This window comes from Tamandua tetradactyla, chromosome 6 (assembly GCF_023851605.1).
Source record: "Tamandua tetradactyla isolate mTamTet1 chromosome 6, mTamTet1.pri, whole genome shotgun sequence".
Classification (NCBI taxonomy): Eukaryota; Metazoa; Chordata; class Mammalia; order Pilosa; family Myrmecophagidae; genus Tamandua; species Tamandua tetradactyla.
The window spans coordinates 118,594,509-118,615,020 of record NC_135332.1 but is presented as its reverse complement, the minus strand read 5'-3'; positions in this window follow the sequence as shown (position 1 = coordinate 118,615,020).

Here is a 20,512-nt window from a genome sequence, read left to right as displayed (position 1 = left end):
GTGCAAAGTATCAGTCTGGCTGCAGGGTGTGGTGTATGTTTTGGGGGTGGGGGATGTGAAGATTAAGATGTGGGGGTGTTCAGATGTGTATGAAATTATGGTGGCCTTGGCATTAGCAGCAGGACCTGAAAATATTGGATGTCAAAAAACATGGAAAGGGATGCACCCAGATTATGACAAGGCCTTTCTGTCAGTAATAAATGGTAGTATTGATAGTACATGGAAGGTGAACTTATATCCTGCAAATATATGAGTCCCATTTTTCATTCTATATCCTGAGGACACTTTATACACTCTCAAAAGATCTCATCAACACCTTGCATAGGAAGCTTATTTCTATCCATAGAGGAGGTACTCCTAATGGAGAATGGCCCAACCTTTGCACTTCAGTACACTAGTGTGCCATGAATGAGCTACAAAATGTATCAAGAAAACGATCCTCTCAGCTCTTATAAGCAGGATCTGGGAAATGGAGGAGAGGGGAGCAGAATCCTTTGTCCACCAGCAGTCTCATCTGAGGATCCTAGGAAGTCACTTAAGAGTAGTACAGTGGACTCTGAAGGAGTGTTCAATGATTCCCACTGGCAGCAAATGGGGGCAAAATCCAGCACATGCTGCTCTACTCTGAGATTCTGAGTGAACCAAAGAGGCGCTTTACCACTCAGGCACCCGCTTCAGCAGCCAACTACAAAGTTGCTAGAGCAGTCCTTGTTTCTAGTGTCTTGGAAGTATTCATGCAGCCCAAGGGGTGGTTACACTAGGAGAGATGGGGAGGAAGGCACAGAGCCTCTTTTGGGCTCTTGCAGTAATGGTTGCAGGTGGTGGCCCCCAGCCTTTATTTTCGCATGTTAGCTAATGTACTATTTAATGACATTTAAGGATGGTGTAGGGTGATTGTTCTTATAAACAGGTTCTGCAAATAATAAATTTATCATTCATTTGATATCTTGAAGTGAAAAAAGCTGATTGGATCCAAAATCAATTTCCATTATAAAGAACTATTAACATTACAATTTATCAATGTAAGAAAAAGAAATAAAATAAATTATAAAATATGATTTTAGTTGTTGACAATCTTTATTATAAAAGAACTATTTTAAAAAAGTATTAACTACTTATGCATAATGCTCAGTAGTGATGTCCTATCAGGATTCTGAAGAAATATTATTGAACCCAAAATCAGGAATTATGTTTAACCATTTAAAATCTAAACAGAAGAAAGATAATTTTTTCCAATATTTTGAAATTTTATTAATATTCCATAGTCATGTATTGCTTTAGTTTTACATTTAAGTTTTTGAATTTATATATCACCTAACACCATTTAGATGCCCCCAAATCTCTTCTAGTTTTTGCTCTGGAAATACTATAATTTTTGTGTACTTAAAAAAGGAGTGTGGGCAGGCCAACATGGCTCAGCAAGCAGCATTCTCACCTGTCATGCCAAAGACCTGGGTGTGATTCCCAGTGCCTGTCCATGCAAAAAAGAAAAAAAAAAAAAAGAGTAGCAAGGGTACATGGATGGTTCAGTGGTAGAATGCTCACCTTTCATGCAGGAGACCTAGGTTTGATTTCCAGACCATGCGCTGCCCCCGCCAAAAAATGAGGGGGAGTAGCAGTCTCACATTAGATTACAGGAGCCAAAAGAAAAAGAAATGCCATTACTGTTTTTATACCTGACCCGTGTAGTCTAGGAATGCATGTTGTAGTAGTCAGAGTTCTCTAGGGAAACAGAACCAACAGGAGATATCTGTAAATTTGAGATTTTATAAAAGTGTTTCGTGTAACTGTGGGGATACATGAGTCCAAGTTCCATAGACAGGCTGCAAGCTGGCAACTCTGATGAAGGCCTCTGATGAATTCCCCAGGAGATGCTGGCCTCTTGAAATGGAAAGAGAGATTCTCTCTCCTGATTTCTCCTTTAAATCCTTCAACTGATTAGCTTAAATGTCACTCACTGCAGGAGACACTTGCCTTAGCTGACTGCAGATATAATCAGTCATAGACGCAATCAATGAGCTGATGATTTAAGTCCACAAATGTCCTCACAGCAACAGATAAGGCCAGTACTTACTAGACCAGACAACTGGGCACCATCACCTGGCCAAGTTGCAACCAAGAAGTTAGGAATTAACAAATGATTATGATTGTTAAATCATTATATTGATATTTTCTTTTACTTTCTAAGCATATTAAGATAGCCAGAAGGAAATACCTGAAATTGTTAAACTAATCTAGTTGACTTGATGACTGGGTAAGCTTTATCTTGTGCCCTTGTGGTTATTAAAAACTTCTACCTATTTATCTAGTTTTTTTTTTTTACTTTAGAGCCTTGTGAACACTAAAGACAGACCCTAATGATTATTAACGAAGGGTCTTGAGTCAGCCCAGAACTAACCCACCCCAAATTTAAAGTTATTTTGATAATCAAAGCTGGATTTAACCAAAATGGGCCCACCTGACATGTGCAGTAGCTTAGACTTGAGCCTATAAGTGACCTATAACTCATTATAATACTAAAAATCAGGCCCATCATCATATTAAGGCTGCCATTTTCTTACCCATGTTCTATGACTAAACATGTAATCAATCGATCTCAATAATCAAATCACCTCTAATTACATCATCTGGAGCCATTGTACTCATTTCTTTAATGCTATAAAACTGTCAGAATTACTGCAGTTTAGGGAGATAGATATTTGGGCTAATAGGCCATCTGTGCTCCTGCTTAGTAGCAATGAATTTTGTGTCTCTGAAACCTTCATGTCACAGGAATTGGACACTGGAGCCCATGGAGTAGAAAACCCACCGCCTTTCTCTGGTATCAGAGTTGACACACGAACCTAACCATCACAAATATATTTGTTCTTACTTACATTCATCTGTGCCCCATCAAACTTTCTTATATCTTCTTTCATATTTCCTTGGCAGCTAAACAAGAAGAGAATTATAGCTCCTTTTTTCTTCACATTTCTGATTGAACCATTTTAGAGACTCAATAGGAATATTATATGCAATCCCAAGGGCATCTATGGGGAGAAAGAACAAGTCTCAAAGTATTAAGTGTTGAGAATACACAACCACAACCTACATGCAAAAATGCCTTAATACCAACAAAGGAAGTAATGAGGAAAAATGCCGTCTTAATATGACTTTAGAAATATCAACAGATCAATCAGATTCATTTACAAACGTTTTTATGAATGAGTCAATAGTGATTTTACAAATATGATAAGTACACAAACTCTAGAAAATTTCTTACTGTTGGAAAAAGCCAAGTAGAAAATAGGGATTTGGATTTAAAAAAAAAAACACTAAAGTAAATGAAAAGCTAGCTGTGTGCCTAATAGTGTGATAACGTGACTGATAGCAAATGCTTCATTTCAACCACAGATTTAGGTTCCACAAAATCCTGCAGTGTATTAACAGTGAGCCAGTCTAATCACACCATACTGGTTGCCCAGAAGAGAGATCAAGATGTTTGAAGTGAAATCAGGCCCTCCTGGAACTTTGGGCAAAGTGACATCAGCCTAGGAATTTGGCTGTGGCACCAATGTTGTTTAAACAAATGATATGTTTTCAATTTGAGGAGAATCACTTGGTCATTGGGTGGTGCTCTAGATGCTATACAACATTTGGGGGGCTAAGTGTTCCTAGAACAAAATGGAAAATCATTTGGATCAGAGTGTTTATGATTTCCATCTCTGTCAAAGTTAAAATATATATTAGTTCTCTTCAAAACATTATAATTAGTCACAAACTGGCTCTTTTCAGAAGTGCTTTAAATAGCATTTGGAAAGGTTCTGTAGCCGTGATGCCAGACTTAATGGGGAATATACTTCACCTCTGTGCTTCCAAGATGAGTACAAAATGCGCTTTTCTAATTTTAACCTAAGCAATCTCAAGCAAGGTTTCTCTTTTACTAGCATGATAAATGTTCACTATCCTTTACATACAGATCACCGAGCAGTTGATTTAGCAATTGAGATAAAAGCTTAATATGTGGAAAGCCAGGAGAAATGAGTCATAGACCAGTTCTTTTCTTGATATAACATTATGACAGTGAATAAATCCCTACCCTTGCCTAGTATTTGATTACTTGGCATGTTTAGGGTATGTGGACCACTGACCTAGAGAGACAAGACAAGCTTTATGTTGGTATCTAACTTCATGAGGTATGTGGTGTTTAAGAAGGTCCTAAATGAATGAGGAAGATTCTGACAAAGTGATATAGAGGAAAGCTCATTCTGAAGAAAGGAATAAACTAAAACATGAGAAAATGGATCATAAAAAGGGAACCCATCTTGGTTCTGCTGATCAGAAGAGAAGGTTTTGGAAAAACAACATTAAAAAACAAGGCTTGAAAATTACAGTAAAACTCACTGGAATAGGCACTGAGGTTACCAATCTAAGGAACGTGAACCTCATTCTGTAGGTTATGAAGGGCTAGTAAATATTTTTATACAGGAAAGTAATGATGATCAAAACTATTATATTTCTTGAGCTTGATAATTATACCTAAAGAAGTATGTTCTTAGGAAACATACAGTGAAGTATTAAGTGGTCAAGGAAGATGATGTATGCAACCTACTCTCAATTGTTTAGAAAATAGATAAAAGATGATTATATAGATGGATAGAAAAGAAAGGAAAGGAAAAGAAGGGAAAAAGCAAAAGAAAGAGAAATAATGGAAGGAAGGAAGTCAGGCCAGGCATAGTGACAAAGGTTGGTAAATCTGGGTATCTGGCTATGAGGTATATTGGAGTTCTTATATTTTTTGTATATTTTTTCATCTGTCTTATAAGTTTGAAATTATTTCAAAAGCTATTTTTAAAAACTGGATTTTAGAAAGATTGATCCAATCCAGCTAAACTATGTAGGACAGACAAAGGGATAAACTAGAAGCAGAAATATAAATTAGGAAGTGCTCTTAAAATTCCTAACATGACATAATTGGAGTCTAAATTAGAGTGGTAGCAGTAATACTGGAAAAGATGGATTGGATGAAAGAAATGTGAAGGAAGAAAGTCAGCAAGACGTAGCAACCAATTTGATTGGGTAAGGGATAAAGAAAAAATAAAACATTTTGGGTTTTCAGCTTTAAGTGGCTGAAAATAGTTGAATACATTAATAAGATAAAGGAAAATCAAGGGATCTGGTTTGGACTCTGTCCATGCAATTTGGAGATGCTTCACACATAGTTAGAAATTTGAATCTGTAGCTCAGAAAAGTGATTAGCACTGGACTTGGAGACTTGGGAGTCTGGGGCAATGAGGTGATGATGGTGGCTGTGGAAGTGAATGAGATCACTGAAGGATACAGGAAGCAAGGAGAAGTTCAAGGACACAACCTTTAAAAGCACCTATTGAGTAAGGAAAAGGTAGAACTCTAGAATGTGACAGAGAAATAAAGATCAGAGAGGTCGAAAAGAAGCAGAATGAATTATAGCAACACCCCTAATTCCAATATAGGAGTTAGTGGAATGGGTAGGAGGAAAGCCAACCTGCACGAGACTAAATGCAAGTGTGTGCCAGAGTGGGGGAATCCTAAATATAGACTTCTAACAGAATTTGGGAAAGAGAGGAAGAGCAGGGATAAGGCAAGGGATGAGAGGTAAGTGGAAGGATTTGGAAGTGTTTTATTTTGTTTGTTTTTGGTATTTTTTTTTTTTTTGTAGGAGGATGAGAAGGAGAAAGAAATAGGGATTGGGGAGGTTTTTATTTGCAAAAAAAGGGACAAAAATTTTAAAAAGTCTGAGATTGAAGACACCAATAAAGACAGACCAAGACCCTCGAATAATAGAGCAGGACACCAGTGCCAGAAGGATAATATTTCCTCAGAGACATACACAAAGTGGAAAAATACAAAAACAGTAGAAATATTTGGAATTGGAATATTATCTTATAGTGAGAGACATCTCATAGTGTGTCATCAGTCTTCTTCATTACAGCATAGAGCAAAGCTTACTAATCTCAAAACACATGTCTTCTTCTCCTGCATTCATTTCAGGTATTATACTCAAACATTTCAACCAAATGCAGCCATTTATGTATGTGTGTCACGGGGGTGGGGGTTGTTTTAAGATACTGGCTCACAGTCACCTCTCAAATATTCTGAAGAAAAATAAAAATGCTAGAGGGATGACCTTAACCAGAACTATTCTTAGTGCTCTTGATTAGTTCTTTGACGTTAAGCTCAATAAGATCTACTTTAATGTAAGTATTTGGGGACAGTGGGAAGGGTGGTGTAAGCCATGCCTCTATTTTAGAAAAGCAGTCAAAATCTTTAACATGAGCCACTTTAAGAGATACATTCTAAAGGTCTTTTGGGATGTGGTATCTGTAAGGGAAGGTAACACCAGCAGCCACTATCAATGAGATGTATGCTTCATTTTTCACAGAAGCAATTTTGTAGGGATTGAGTCATTCATATATCCTCTTTTGACCGGTTTCAACCTGTATTTTCAAGATTAGTGGCAGGAAACTGGGCATATTCAGAAGGGCATGCAAAGAGATATTAAAGTACTTTTAGGCAACTGCTATGAATCTAGGTTATATGAGGCAGTATGGGGAATATAAAATGAAGACGCACAATTCTTGATCACAAGGATGGAGTAAGAGTGTTTTAGTTTGTAAGCTGCTAGAATGCAACATACCAGAAATGGAATGGCTTTTAAAAACAGAATTTATTAAGTTGCAAATTTACAGTTCTAAGGCCATGAAAATATCCAAATTAAGGCATCTAGAGAAAGATACTTTAACTCCAAAGAAAGGGTTGATAGAATTCGGGGTTTCTCTCTCAGCTGGGAGGGAAGATGGCAATGTCTGCTAGCTTTCTCTCCTCGTTTCATAAGGCTTCTCCAGGGGGCATTTTCCTTCTGTATCTCCAAAGGTCTCTGGCTATGTGGGCACTGTTGGCACTGAGCTTTTTCCAAAATGGTTCCCTCTTAAAGGGCTATGTAAGCAACCCCATCTTGAATGGGTGGAGACACACCTCATGGAAACCATCTAATCAAAATTTACCACCCACAATTGGGTGGATCACATCCCCATGGAAACAGTAAAAATGATCCCACCCAGCAAAACTGAATGAGGATTAAAGAGTATGTCTTTTCTGGGGTACACAAGAGTTTCAAACCAGCACAAAGAGCATGATTAAACCCCAAAGCCAAAAGTGGTCCTAATAGTCCTTGAGGTATATTTCAGAGATACACCTGAGTAGAGTGCATAAAGGGAAGGGCTGATTTTAGGAGTTGGCAAAGGAAGAGATGGCTAAGAAAACTGAATGTCATGCCAAAGAACGTGATCATGATCTGATTAGAGAGACTGAAGAATGACATAAAGAATAAAATATTTAGCAAAACAAATCAGCAGTGGTTTCCAGGCTCAGTTTGGAGAAGGCATCTACCAAATACCAAATAATAAATATATCTATTTCTTTACTCACAACATCATCCCCCTTGCCTTCATGGTAGAGTGCAAAAGCTACTTTTCCTCCTATCCAGGGACAATTCCTCCACATGTGTTTTGAACCCAACCTCTTTCTCATGTCAGAGGCTTCATATTATCAACATATTATATAATCAATCTTGCTTTCTGAACAAGATCTTTTCCTAAAAGCTCCAAAATGTGATCAAACCTCAATAAACAAAATCCTTCCCATTCACTCATCCTCTGCCAGTTACCACCCCCTCTCCCCTTTTATTCACAGTCAGCTTTCTTGAAAGAATAGTTCATACTTATTTCCTTACTGTAATTACCAACTGTATTAGTCAGGGATCTTCAAAGAAGCAGAACCAGCAGGAGATATCTGTTAATATGAGATTTATAAAAGTGTCTCATGCAACTGTGAGGTTCCAAGAGTCCAAAATCCATACGTCAGACTGCCAGGCTGGCAACTCCCACGAAGATCTGGAATGAGGTCCACAGGCTGGTTGTCTGAATTAAAAAGAAAATTCTTTCTCAAAAGCTTTCAACTGCTTGGACTAAATCCAACTGGTTGGATTTTCTCTTTGCAGAAGACACTCCCTTAGTTGATCACAGATGTAATCAGCCATAGATGCAATTGACTTACTGATGATTTAATAAACCAGCCTCTGGCTTATCAACCAGCCATGAAATATCCTCACAGTAATGATTAGGCCAGTGCTTGCCTGACCAGACAATTGGGCACCATCACTTGGCCAAGTTCACACCTGAACCTAACCATCACACCTACCTACCCACTCTGGTCTTAATTTCCATCATTCTCACTTAACCATTTCTCAGTCCAGTTGAGATCTCCAATGACCCAGATAAAACACTCAGAAATTTTACAGACTTCATCACTACTTGAATTTTTGCCTCACTTGCACTGTTGACTTCACAAACTCTCCTCCCTTTTTAAAGATCTCTTCTCCCTTACTTCTGAGATTAAACATTTGTGTTTTCCTCCTATGTGATTGACTGCTTCTTCTCTGCCATTTGTACAAGCTCAACTCTTCTCTTGCCATTGAATGTTTGACTTCCACAAGTCTAATTCTAAAGCCCTCTCCAGTTCTCACTCTATTGTCTATCTCTGGGTGATCTCATCTTTGCTTATGGCTCCAATGACCAGTTACAGAATACTTGCTAATTTATTTTTTTAGTGGAAATCAGTCTTCTGAGCTTCAGCCCACCCTGCCCTTTTTGGCCAATTGGCCTATTTGATGCCTCATCTGGAATGTCTCAAAAACACATCAAACTCAACATGTCCAAAACTAAATCTATGGATGGATGATACCCCCATCACTTCCTAAACCTGGTCCTTTTGTAGAATTCTTCATGTCAGTGAAAAGCAAGCCATAAACCTGGGAATCATTCAACATTTTCTCTCTCCTTTATTCCACATTAACTAATTCTTTACTGTCAAGTTCCCCTTTTAAATAGCTATCAAATCCATCTATTTCTTCCCTTCATCCCTAGTCTACATGATCATAATTTTCTCCTAGACGATCTCAGTAACCACTAAAACAGTTCTCCCATGTGTTCACTTCTGTCTATCCCTAGTCTGTTGCATGTACTTCTGCCAGAGGGATTGTGAAATCCTTTCATAGCCCCAGTACCTAAAGTAGAGCATGCATGTGACATGTGCTCAATAACATGTGTTAACTAGCAGTTCCAGAGGATCAGGACTTAGAATTGGCCATTGGATTTAGCAATGTGAGTTCAGGTCACCAGTGACCATAACAAGATAACTTTTGGTGGAGTGATGGGGTCAAAGACTTGACTTGAGTAGGTTTTTGAGAGAAGAAAAGGGAGGACATGGAGAAACCAAGTCTTATTTGTGTATTTATTTCCATTACATGATGGCTTACCATATATCCTCGGTGTCTGGTGAGTAGCAGATGTTGGATATTTACATGAATTAAATATAAAACCAGAAATGGGGAAACCAAATAGGAAAATACTGCAGTTATATAGATACAGAATACTCAGAGCATGGAGGCAGAGATGGTGAAAGCGAGAAGAAAGTGAGATATGACATAAGCATAAAATTTAACAAATATAGTCGACAATTATATATGTGATATAAGATGGAAGAATAAAAACGTTGGAGATCATAAAACAATGAAGATGCCAAGAACATGGAAAGGCTAAAATGATGAATTAGTCATTAGGGAAAAGATAAATCATAGTTTGAGCCGTTGAGTTTAATGTGATGATGCAGTATGATGTAATGAAAAGAGCAAAAGACTGGGGGTAAAGAGACTTAGATTCTATGCCCAGCTCTGCTACTTACTAGATTCATGACTTTCAGACAAACATTCTTCCAGATCTCAGTTTTCCTCATCTGCAAATGGGGTGCAAGGCATAGTGGTGTCAACTGCTCACAGCTATGACGTCATTGATTCTATGAGAGGCACTGACGTCTGAAGATGATCTATTCTCAGGCCAAATTTAGTGCTAGATTTGGAAATGTAGGTATAATTAGCAGGGAGGTAATACTTGAAGTTCAGAGATTATTTGAGTTTAGGGGAGAAAGCAGAGCTGATGAAGTAAGCTCTGTCTGTCATCATTAACTGACTCCTTATGGAGTACAACCCACACCCTTGGCTGCCTCAGCACTGCTCTCTGATCTGTTCACTTGGCCAGTGCCTGTGAGGAAGCAGAGGCCACAATTAGAAAACAGCTGTTCTCGGGAGGAGAAAAGGAGGGAGAATATAGCAACAGAGACCAGGGAAATGGACAATACACCTAAAGCAAAATTCAAAACATCTTTCCCATGTTTTGAGCTATAGAGGAACCTTAAGACCTTATCAAGAAGGTTTTTAAAGGAAAATTTTTGCCTCATGGCAAAACCTACATCATGTAATCTGTTCAAAGTAGATCAAGACATCTTATCTATATAAGTATTTTGAGAATTTTCTGGTCTCCAATTCACTGTACCATTACTAATTATTCCTGTATCCAAGATGATTAATATGGTCAGCTTATAAATAATTATCATTAGTGTTACATGCAATTGTCTTTTAATTGACACATTAAAATATTTTTTCAATAGAATGACATTTATTTCATATATTGTTTAATATAATAAAACTTTAGTGTTCCATATTCAGGAAAGGCCTGAAAAGGCATAAAAAGGAATAGGGTGCTTCTCTGGGAACAATGTCATGCCACTGTTTCCTTCAGAAAAAACTATTAGTACCTGCTAATGGAATGCCTATGAGAGATGCTATGGGAAAGGGCGTAACAGGTTCAGTTCCAACATATCAATCACCTCCACATATACCTAGCTAGAAATAGTCACAATGCAATGAGTTTAAGGTACCGTATGGAAAGATAGGAGCCTGACCTACTATCATAACTTTTATAATACCTGTACAAAAGCTTATGATGAGAAACATTACAATAGTATGATGATGGAAATTCAAATGATAATTAAGACTAAAGAAGAACATTTCAAAGGAAACAGAGCTCAAAGAGACAAAGATACTAATGAAAAGTAAAAGAGAATAATGGAAGATTACAAGTCACCTCAACTTCTCCTTTATTCAACATTTATTGAGTATATATTAAGGTCTAACCTCTCTCTAAGTGCTGGAGATACAAAGATGAACAAGATACAAGTTTTTCCCTAAGACAGCAAAGATGTGGTACTTTATTGTGTACCTTTTCAATAAATATTTAATACAACACAATCAGTTAACCCTAATGTAAACTAAGGACTACAATTAGAAGTACAATTAAAATAATATTTCATCAATTATAACGACACCACACTAAAACAAAGTGTTAAAAATGAGGAAACTCTATTTTCTGTGTGATAGTACCATAAACCTGTAACTTCTCTAATAAAAAGTATATTTAAAAATCAAGAATGGGGTGGGCTACGATGGCTCAACAGGCAGAGCTCTTGTCTGCCATGCCAAAGACCTGGGTTCAATTCCCAGTGTCTGCCCATACGAAAAAGAAAAAAAAAGAAAGAAAAAAATGAACAATGACTTCAGAGTAAAAATGGAAGAGCAAAGTTGGGGCACAGAGAGACTCCACATGAGAAGCAAAAAAAAAAAACAAACAAACCTGTCAAAATTCGCAAGCAGTTTCTCAACAATGAGAGGTAATGCCGAAGTCCATAGATTTTGAAGAGAGGTGGCCAAGCAAAGAAAGAGAATATTTTGTATCCATTCCTAACTCAGACTCTATCAATTAGAAGTAATATGGAGGGAAAAAAGCTAATGACAAATCTTAAGAATTTTTATTAACACCCTCCATGTGAAGAAAAGCAGATGAATGGGATGAGTAGGCAGCAGAGAATAGAAAAACCTATAAAACACTTAGGAATTTCAGCAGAACAGGGAAGGGTACCAAAGATTGGCCCTCAATTTTGAGTGCTCTGTACTAAACTGAGAGAACTCATCAAAGCCGATGGGAGTGGGTTATACCCTTGCCTGGATGGAGTGGGCTTGAATATCAGACTTTAAAGGGATCTCAGGAAAGAGCAGTGCTCTAGTTTGCTAGCTGCCAGAAAGCAACACACCAGAGACGGATTGGCTTTTAATAAAAGGTGATTTATTTTGTTAGTTCTTCAGAGGAAAGGCAGCTAACTTTCCACTGAGGTTCTTTCTTACACGGGAAGGCACAGGGCTATCTCTGCTGGCATTCTCTCCAGGCCTCTGGGTTCCAACAACTTTCCCCCCGGGGTGATTTCTTTCTGCATCTCCAAAGGCCTGGGCTGAGCTGCAAGTGCTGAGATGAGGTAGGCTGAGCTGCTTGGGCTGTGCTACGTTGAGCTCTCATTTAAGCACCAGCCAATTAAACCAAACATCATTCACTGCAGCAGGCACACCTCTTAGCCAACTGCAGATGTAATGAGCAACAGATGAGGTTCATGTACCATTAGATCATGTCTGCAGCAACATTCACCTGGCCAGGTTGACAACTGAATCTAACTACCACAAGCAGATAAGGAGTTTCTGAAATCGCTAACTGACTCACCCCCTCCACAATACATTTTTCGCCTCAAGCTATGGAAAAGAACTTTCTATCCTCAGCGATAGCTCAGAGGTAAGACAATTATCCCTAGAGATGGGGGCATGCACTGGTATGGTAACTACAGAAGACCTCAATCTATATGCGTTTCCATACCTTAATTTCCTTGGGGGCAGAGTATTATTCTGCCACTGTTGCAGTACTTGTATTCAGTTAAATATCATGAATATCACTCCTCATAATAACAGTGTCAGGAAATGTTCACCCACACTACACACAGCATATAATGAACCTAAAGAACTGCCATTATCTAAGCTAGAATTAAAGAAGAGGCATACATTTTTATGTAAAGGAAATAAGAATAAAGGAAAATGCTATAGGAAGAACCCAATATGAAGGAAAATTACCTAAAAAAGGAAGACAACTTCTTCATGAAGAGTTCAAGCTATAAAAGAAAATGAAATGATGAACTGAATAAAATTAGAGCTTTAAAACACAATTTTTAAAAGGAAGAGATGATAAATTGAGAAACTAATGCATCTTTATACATCAAATAACTGAATTAGAAAAGCAAGGAACAACATAGTTACTTGTCAAAAATCAAATTACTTGGGGGTGCAAGGGTAGTTCAGTGGTAGAATTCTTGCCTGCCATGCAGGAGACCTGGGTTTGATTCCCAGCCCATACACTTCCCCAAACAAACAAACAAGCAAAAACAAACAATTTAAAAAAATTCAAAAAGTGGTACTGCAATAATGAGATACTCAACATGGAAAAATAATGAAATGTGACCCTGCCATACAGCATACCAAAAAAAAAAAAAAAAATTAATACTGCCTTAGAGCACAGGCTTAAGATAATCATGGTTAATTTGGAGGAAAAAGACAAAAAGATCAAAAAAATTAGAGAGAAGATGATCCATACGAAAGGCCAACAAAGATCTTCTGACAATATACCTGGTGTTTTTCTGACAATATACCTGGTGTTCTTAAAGTAAAGAACCAAATAACAAGAGTCAGAAAAGATTCAACAACATATATTTTTCTTAGAAGCTATTACATGTCAGTATTTCTAAGCCAAAGGAAAGGAAACCATTAAAATTGTTAGATTAATACAGTAGAAGCACAACATTTAAATCATTTGGACTACTATTTCAATGGTCTCTTTTACTTTAAGGAAAATCTAATATTATTTATTGAGATTTCTCAAATTCAGAGGGCTAAGTATGTAAAACTACTATCTCCAACAGCTAAATTCATGCAAATATTTAAAATTCAGTGCATAGCCAGTATATTTTTAATTTACAGTCAGTATCTTCTGACTATATCTGGACTCTGTATAAGAAAACTTCAAAACCAGATCAACAAATCCTATTAATGGCTTAAAAATAAAATTCCTGCTTTCAAGTCTCTTAATCCAAATTCCTTAGATAAGTATAACTGCTATTCTTTATATCCTTTTTACGCAGTTTAATATCTTATTCAGAGACACTAAACAGAAAAGTATTTACTGTCACTAATCTTAAATACCTGGGCAATGCTATATGCTGAAATTAAAATAATAAATATCAATATCATAATTGTCATGATTTTACCATACCATTCTTGACTACTAAACTGAGATTAATGGCTTTTTAAAATATTGTGTGCAATTCATACAGTACCAGTCACCATAAAGGGACTAAAGTGTGTTTTGAGAACCAGGAGAAACACAACAGCTATATTTGTAGTTCTCAGCCTCTGCTCCTTCGTACTTCAAATCAGAGATTTCTGAGCTTTTAACAGCCCTCTCTGAACTGAACCTCTACCCATGAAACTGTAGCTATGGCCTCTTTCATTAGCAGTGAGCTCCCTTTGCTCCCTTTTTTAGAGGTTTCACTGTCTGTTTCAAACAGCTGTTGATCTTTTATGAGCTTTGCCTTCCCACACAATGCACAGCTGCACTCAAACAGATCTTTCCAACCTTCTGCCCCAGCTCTGAATCTTTCTTTTGGCTCTCCTCTTGTCCCTGTGTCTCTGGACCTTATGATCAAACGCACACAGGAACTGCAGAAGAACATTTTATTTTAAATAAATAGATCTTTTAGATTATTTTACTACTTCTTTTACTCTACTCACATGAGAAAAAAATAATGAACGTATTAAAAGAAACATATTTTAACCTCATAAAATGACTTTTTAACACTTAGGTAAGTCATCGGGTCATTTAGATAACTGTTTTCCAAACTTTCTAAAATGCAGGGCAGTTAGGAAAAAAAAACTACTCTTTTCTTCTTTGGTGAGCCAGAGTATAATTCTCATTTGCAACTCTATTTTGTTTTTTCCACATTATATATATAAATTGGCTGTTTGTGCACATGAGTTGTGTCCAAGCAGAAGGCAAACAGTGGAGAGTGCTCAGTTTCCCAGCAACAGTAATTCTCCAACCCAAACTAAGGTGTTTCAACTATCCATTAAAGATCCTGGCTCTCTCACCCCAGAATGAACTTAGAAACAGTGCAATGACAGACAATAAACATGTGTTAATATGAGAAATGTTGAAACAGACAACCCAAAATGTTTCCCCTATTGGCCTTCCAACTGTTTGAAAATCCGATCAGTACTGTCTTAAATTCTAGTGAAGCTGCTGGATCAAAACAGCATTATGAGAATAAGAAAATATAATTTTGAGGTTTTCTGATTTCTTTTAGCAATGCTATATAGTTTTCTGTGTAGAGGTCCTTTACATCCCTGGCTAAGTTTATTCCTAGATTCTTGATTCTTTTGGTCGATATTCTGAGTAGAATTTTTTCCTTAATTGTCTCCTCACGTCATTACTTTTGTATAGAAATATTCCTGGTTTTTACACATTAATCTCATATCCTGCCACTTTGCTGCATTTGTTAATTAGCTCAAGAAGCTTTGTCATAGATTTCTCAGGATTTTCTGAGAACAGTATCATACTATCTGAAAATAATGAAAGTTTTACTTCTTCCCTTCTGATCTGTATGCCTTTATTTTTTTTCCCCTGCCTTATTGCTCTAGCTAGAACTTCTAGTACAATGTTGAATAATAGGAGTGACCGTGGGCATCCTTGTCTTTTTCCTCATCCTAGAGGGAAGGGCTCAGTTCCTCACCAGTGAGTATGATGCTGGTGATGGATTTTTCATAAGATTCATTTTGAGTTAATTTTTGTACATGATGATGATAGGTATTGAAGTATTTTTTAAATAAGGATATCAAATTATTCTAGCAACATTTGTCAAAAAAAGACCATCTATACTCCATTGACTTGCCTTTGTGTTTTTGTAAAAATCAATCCTTTAACCATTCACGTGTTCCAGGACTCTATTATTTTGTCCTCATGCTAGTATCACACTGTTTTGATTACGGTAGCTTTATAAGAATTCCAGAGATTAGGAAGTGTAAGTTCCCCAACTACCTCCTTTTTTCAAAGTTGCTCTGCCCATTCTAGGCTGTTTTCATTTCCACATGAATTTCAGAGTAAGCATGTCAATTTTTACTTTTGTAGAAAAAGCTGATGTGATTTTGATGGGGAATTTGCTGAATTTATAGATCAATTTGGAGAGAACTGACATCTTAATAATGAGTCTTCCAAATTTTGAACACAATATATCTCTATATTTGGATGTTTTTAAATTTCCTTCAGCAATGTTTTACAGTTTCCATTGTACGATCTTCTTTTGAAGATTATTTTCCAAGTAACTCATATTTGGGGATGTTATTATAGATGGTATTGACTTAATTTCAATCAACAATTTTTTGTGGCTAGAAAACACATATATGGAAATATAATAGATTTTTGTATGTTAATTTTGTATCCTACAACTTTGCTAGACTCATTTATTCTAGTATCATCTTTTATAAATTTCATAGAAAATTCTTTATAGAATTTCTAAATAACAGGAAATTTTTTTCCACAATATAACACAAATAAAGACAAATTTACTACCTCCTTTAAAATTGCAATGCCTCTTAGTTTTTCCTTGCCTTAGTGTACAAGCTAGAACTTCCAGTACAATCTTGCACAAAAGTGATGAGAGTGAATATCCTTACCTCGTTCCTGATCACATGGGGAAAAGAATTCGGTCTTTTATCATGAAGTATTGTTACACCGCAGGATTTTCATAGATGTCCATGGTAGACTGAGGAAGTTCTTTTCTAGCTTTAGTTTATTGAGAGTTTTTAATAAAAAATGATACTGGATTTTATCAAATATCTTTATGATATCTAATATGATCATTTTTTTTAGTCTGATAAACTGGTAATTTATATTGATTGAGTTGCAAACACTAAACAACTTTGCCTTCTTGGATTAAATCACACATGGTCATGGTATGTTATCATTGTTATATATTGTTGAATCTGATTAACTAAAATTTTGGTAGGAATTTTTTCACCTATGTTCATGAGGAATATTAATTATCTTTACTTTCCCTGCAATGTTTTTGTCTGGCTTCAATGTCAAGAGTAATACTGGCATTGTAGAAATAGTTGAGAAGCATTTCCTCTTCTTAATTTCCTGGAAGAGTTTATGTAGTATGGCATCATTTCTTGCTTAGATGTTTGATAAAATCCCCTAGTGAAAACATCTGTGTCTGAAGTTTCCTGGGTGGAAAGGATTTCATTTACAAACTCAATTGCTTTACTAAACACGCGAGTCTTCAGGTTACTGATTTCTTCTTGAATAAACTTTGATAGTTGATGTTTTTCCATTTCCTATAAGTTACCAAATTTATAGACAATTTTTTCACAATATTCTTTATTATCTTTACTATAATCAGTGATTTATGTAGTGATGCCACCTCTCATTCTTGATACTGGTAAACTATGTTTTTGCTATTATCAGGCTAGCTAAAAAGTTTATTTACTTTATAGATTTTTCATAGAATCAGCTTTTGTTTTTATTTTTTTTTCTCATTTTTCACATTCATCATCTTCTGCTCTAGTTTTATTGTTTATGTTTCTGCTTAATTTGGATTTATTTACTCTTATTTTTCTGGTTTCTTAGCAGCTGAGGCCACTGATTTGAGATCATTCTTCTTTTCTAGTATAAAGATCCCATGCCTTAAATTTCTAAGTATTGTTTTAGCTGCATCCCCCAAAATTCAATATGTTGTATTTTTGTTTTTGTTAAGTTTAAAATATTTTCTAACTTCCTTTTGCTTGTTTCTTTTGACCCAAGTATATTTAGGAAGATGTTTATAACTTCCAAATATTTGGTGATATTCCAGAGAATTTTCTATTATGGATTTCTAGTTTATTTACATTGTGGCCAGACAACATACCTCAAAAACTTGAATTCATATAATTTATTAGGCCATGATTTATATCCTAGAACACGGTCTACCTTGGAAAATGTTTGACATACATTTGAAAACAGTATGTACAGACATGGTTCAGAGATATTGTGGGTTGAGTTCCAGACCACTGCAATAAAGTCAACATTGCAATAAAATGAGTCACATGAATTTTTTGGTTTCCCAATATATGTAGAATTATACTATATACAATATACAGTTTAGACTGTACTGTAGTCTATTAAGTGTGCAATAGTATTATGTCTAAAAAAACAATGTGCATCCCTTGATTTAAAAATAGTCTATTGCTAGAAAATTCTATCCATTATCTGAGGCTTCAGCAAGTTGTAATCTTTTTGCTGATAGAGGGTCTTGCCTCAGTGTTAACAATGGTTGACTGATCAGAGTGGTGGTTGCCGAAGGTTGGGATGGCTGTGGCAATTTCTTATTAATGCAATTGTATTGAGATATAGCCACATACCATATAATCATCCAAAGTATACAATCAGTGGTTCACAGTGTCATCATATAGTTGTGCATTCATCACCACAATCTGTTTTTGAACATTTTCATTACTTCAAAAAATAAAAATAAACACTCAAAACATTCCATTCCTCTTATTCTGCTCCCCATTATTTATTTATCTTTTGTCTTTATGTTCTTATTCATCTCTCCATACAGTGCATAAAGGGAGTGTTTTCACAATCAGACAGTCATAACATAAAAGCTATAGTTATATAGTCATCTTCAAGAATAGAGGCTATTGGATTACAGTTCAAAAGTTTTAGGCATTTCCTTCTAGCTATTCTAATACACTAAAAATTAAAAAAGAATATCCATATAATGTATAAGAATAACCTCCAAAATGACCTCTCAACTATTTAAAATCATTAATCTAATCACTAAAACTTTATTTTGTTTCATTTCTCTTCCCCCTTTTGGTCAAGAAAGCTTTCTTAACCCCATAATACCAGGGCCAGGCTCATCCTCAGGAATCATGTTCCATGTTACTCCTGGGATGTGTTGGGGCTGAACACTAACCTGAACAAACCAATAAGATCTCACTTCCTATTCAAGTTTCCCTGTAATTATGGTGTTCGAATAAACTGACCATACAGGTTAAATTAGACAGCGTGCTACTGAAAAATAAAAATTTTGCACCAAATAAACTTTCATCTTACACAAAGCTTTAATATACAGTCTATATCATCCTTTACCCTGTATTCTGATTTACCTTAGTCCTAACCAGATCAGCTTCATTCATATCTCTAATTGAAGTCTGATCTCTTTTTCAGCTTCTTAAACAGTTGCTATATGGGCTAATGCTGACTTTCATAGCTGCAAGAACTCTAGCTCTGAGTCTCAGGTGTCACACAGATAACCAAAGTTCCAGGGAATGACCATGTTATACGCAAAGAGCTCCACATTTCGAATTTAGAAATAATAGTTACCATTCTGGAACAGATGGACGGCCATAAGAGCTTATAATCTAGGAACCTTTACAATAAACCTTCCCCTGATAATCTATACTCTTGATTCTCAGAGTTTGTACAGTATAGTTAGTCCATATTAGTGAGGCATTATGATCTTGTATTTTCATTTCTGGCTTACTTCACTCAACGTACTGTCCCGAAGGTTTATTCAACTAGTTGTATGCTTCAAAACTTCATTCCTTGTGCAGCCGCTCAATATTCCACCGTATGAATACACTATAGTTCACCCTTCCATTCATCAGTTGATGCACCCTTAGGTGTGGCAATTTCTTAAAATAAGACAACAATGAAGCCTTCCATATCAATCAATTCTTCCTCTCACAAAAGATTTCTCTGTAGCATGTGATGCTGTTTGGTAGCATTTTACCCACAGCAGAAATTCTTTTGAAATTGGAGTAAATCCTCTCAAACTCTGCTGTTACTTTATCAGCTAAGTTCATGCAATGTTCTAAATTCATTTTTATTTCAACAATGTTCATAGCATCTTCACCAGGAGTAGATCCCATCTCCAGAAATTACTTTCTTGTCTCATCCATAAGAAGCAATTCCTTATCTATTCAAGTTTTACCATGAGATTATAACAATTCAGTCACATATTTGACTCCACTTCTAATTATAGTTCTTTTTCTATTTCCACCAGACCTCCAGTTACTTCCTCCACTGAAATCTTGAACCTCACAAAGTGATCCATAAGGTTTGGAATCAACTTCTTCTGAACTCCTGTTAATGCTGGTATTTTGACCTCCTTCCATGAATCATGGATATTCTTAATGACATCTAGGATGGTGAATCCTTTCCAGAAAGTTTTAAATTGACTATCTCAATCCATCAGAGAAATCAATATCTATAGACCCCATAGCCTTATGAAATATATTTCTTAAATAATAAGACTTCAAAGTTGAAATGACTCCTTGATCCATGGGTTGTACAATGGCTGTTTGTTAGCAGGCATGAAAACAACACAAATCTCACTGTATATCTACATTGGAGCTCTTGGGTGACTAGGTGCAATGCCAATGAGCAGAAATATTTTGAAAGGAATCTTTTTTCTGGAACAGGTGTCAATAGTGGGCTTAAAAACAGTAAACCATGTTATAAATAGATGTGCTGTCATCCAGGCTTTGATGTTTCATTTGTAAAGCACATAAAAGACTGAGCACATTTCTTAAGGGCCCTAGAATTTTTGGAATGGCAAATGAACACCGGTTTCAACTTAAAGTCTCCAGCTACACCAGCACCTAACAAGAGAGTTAGCATGTCCCTTGAGG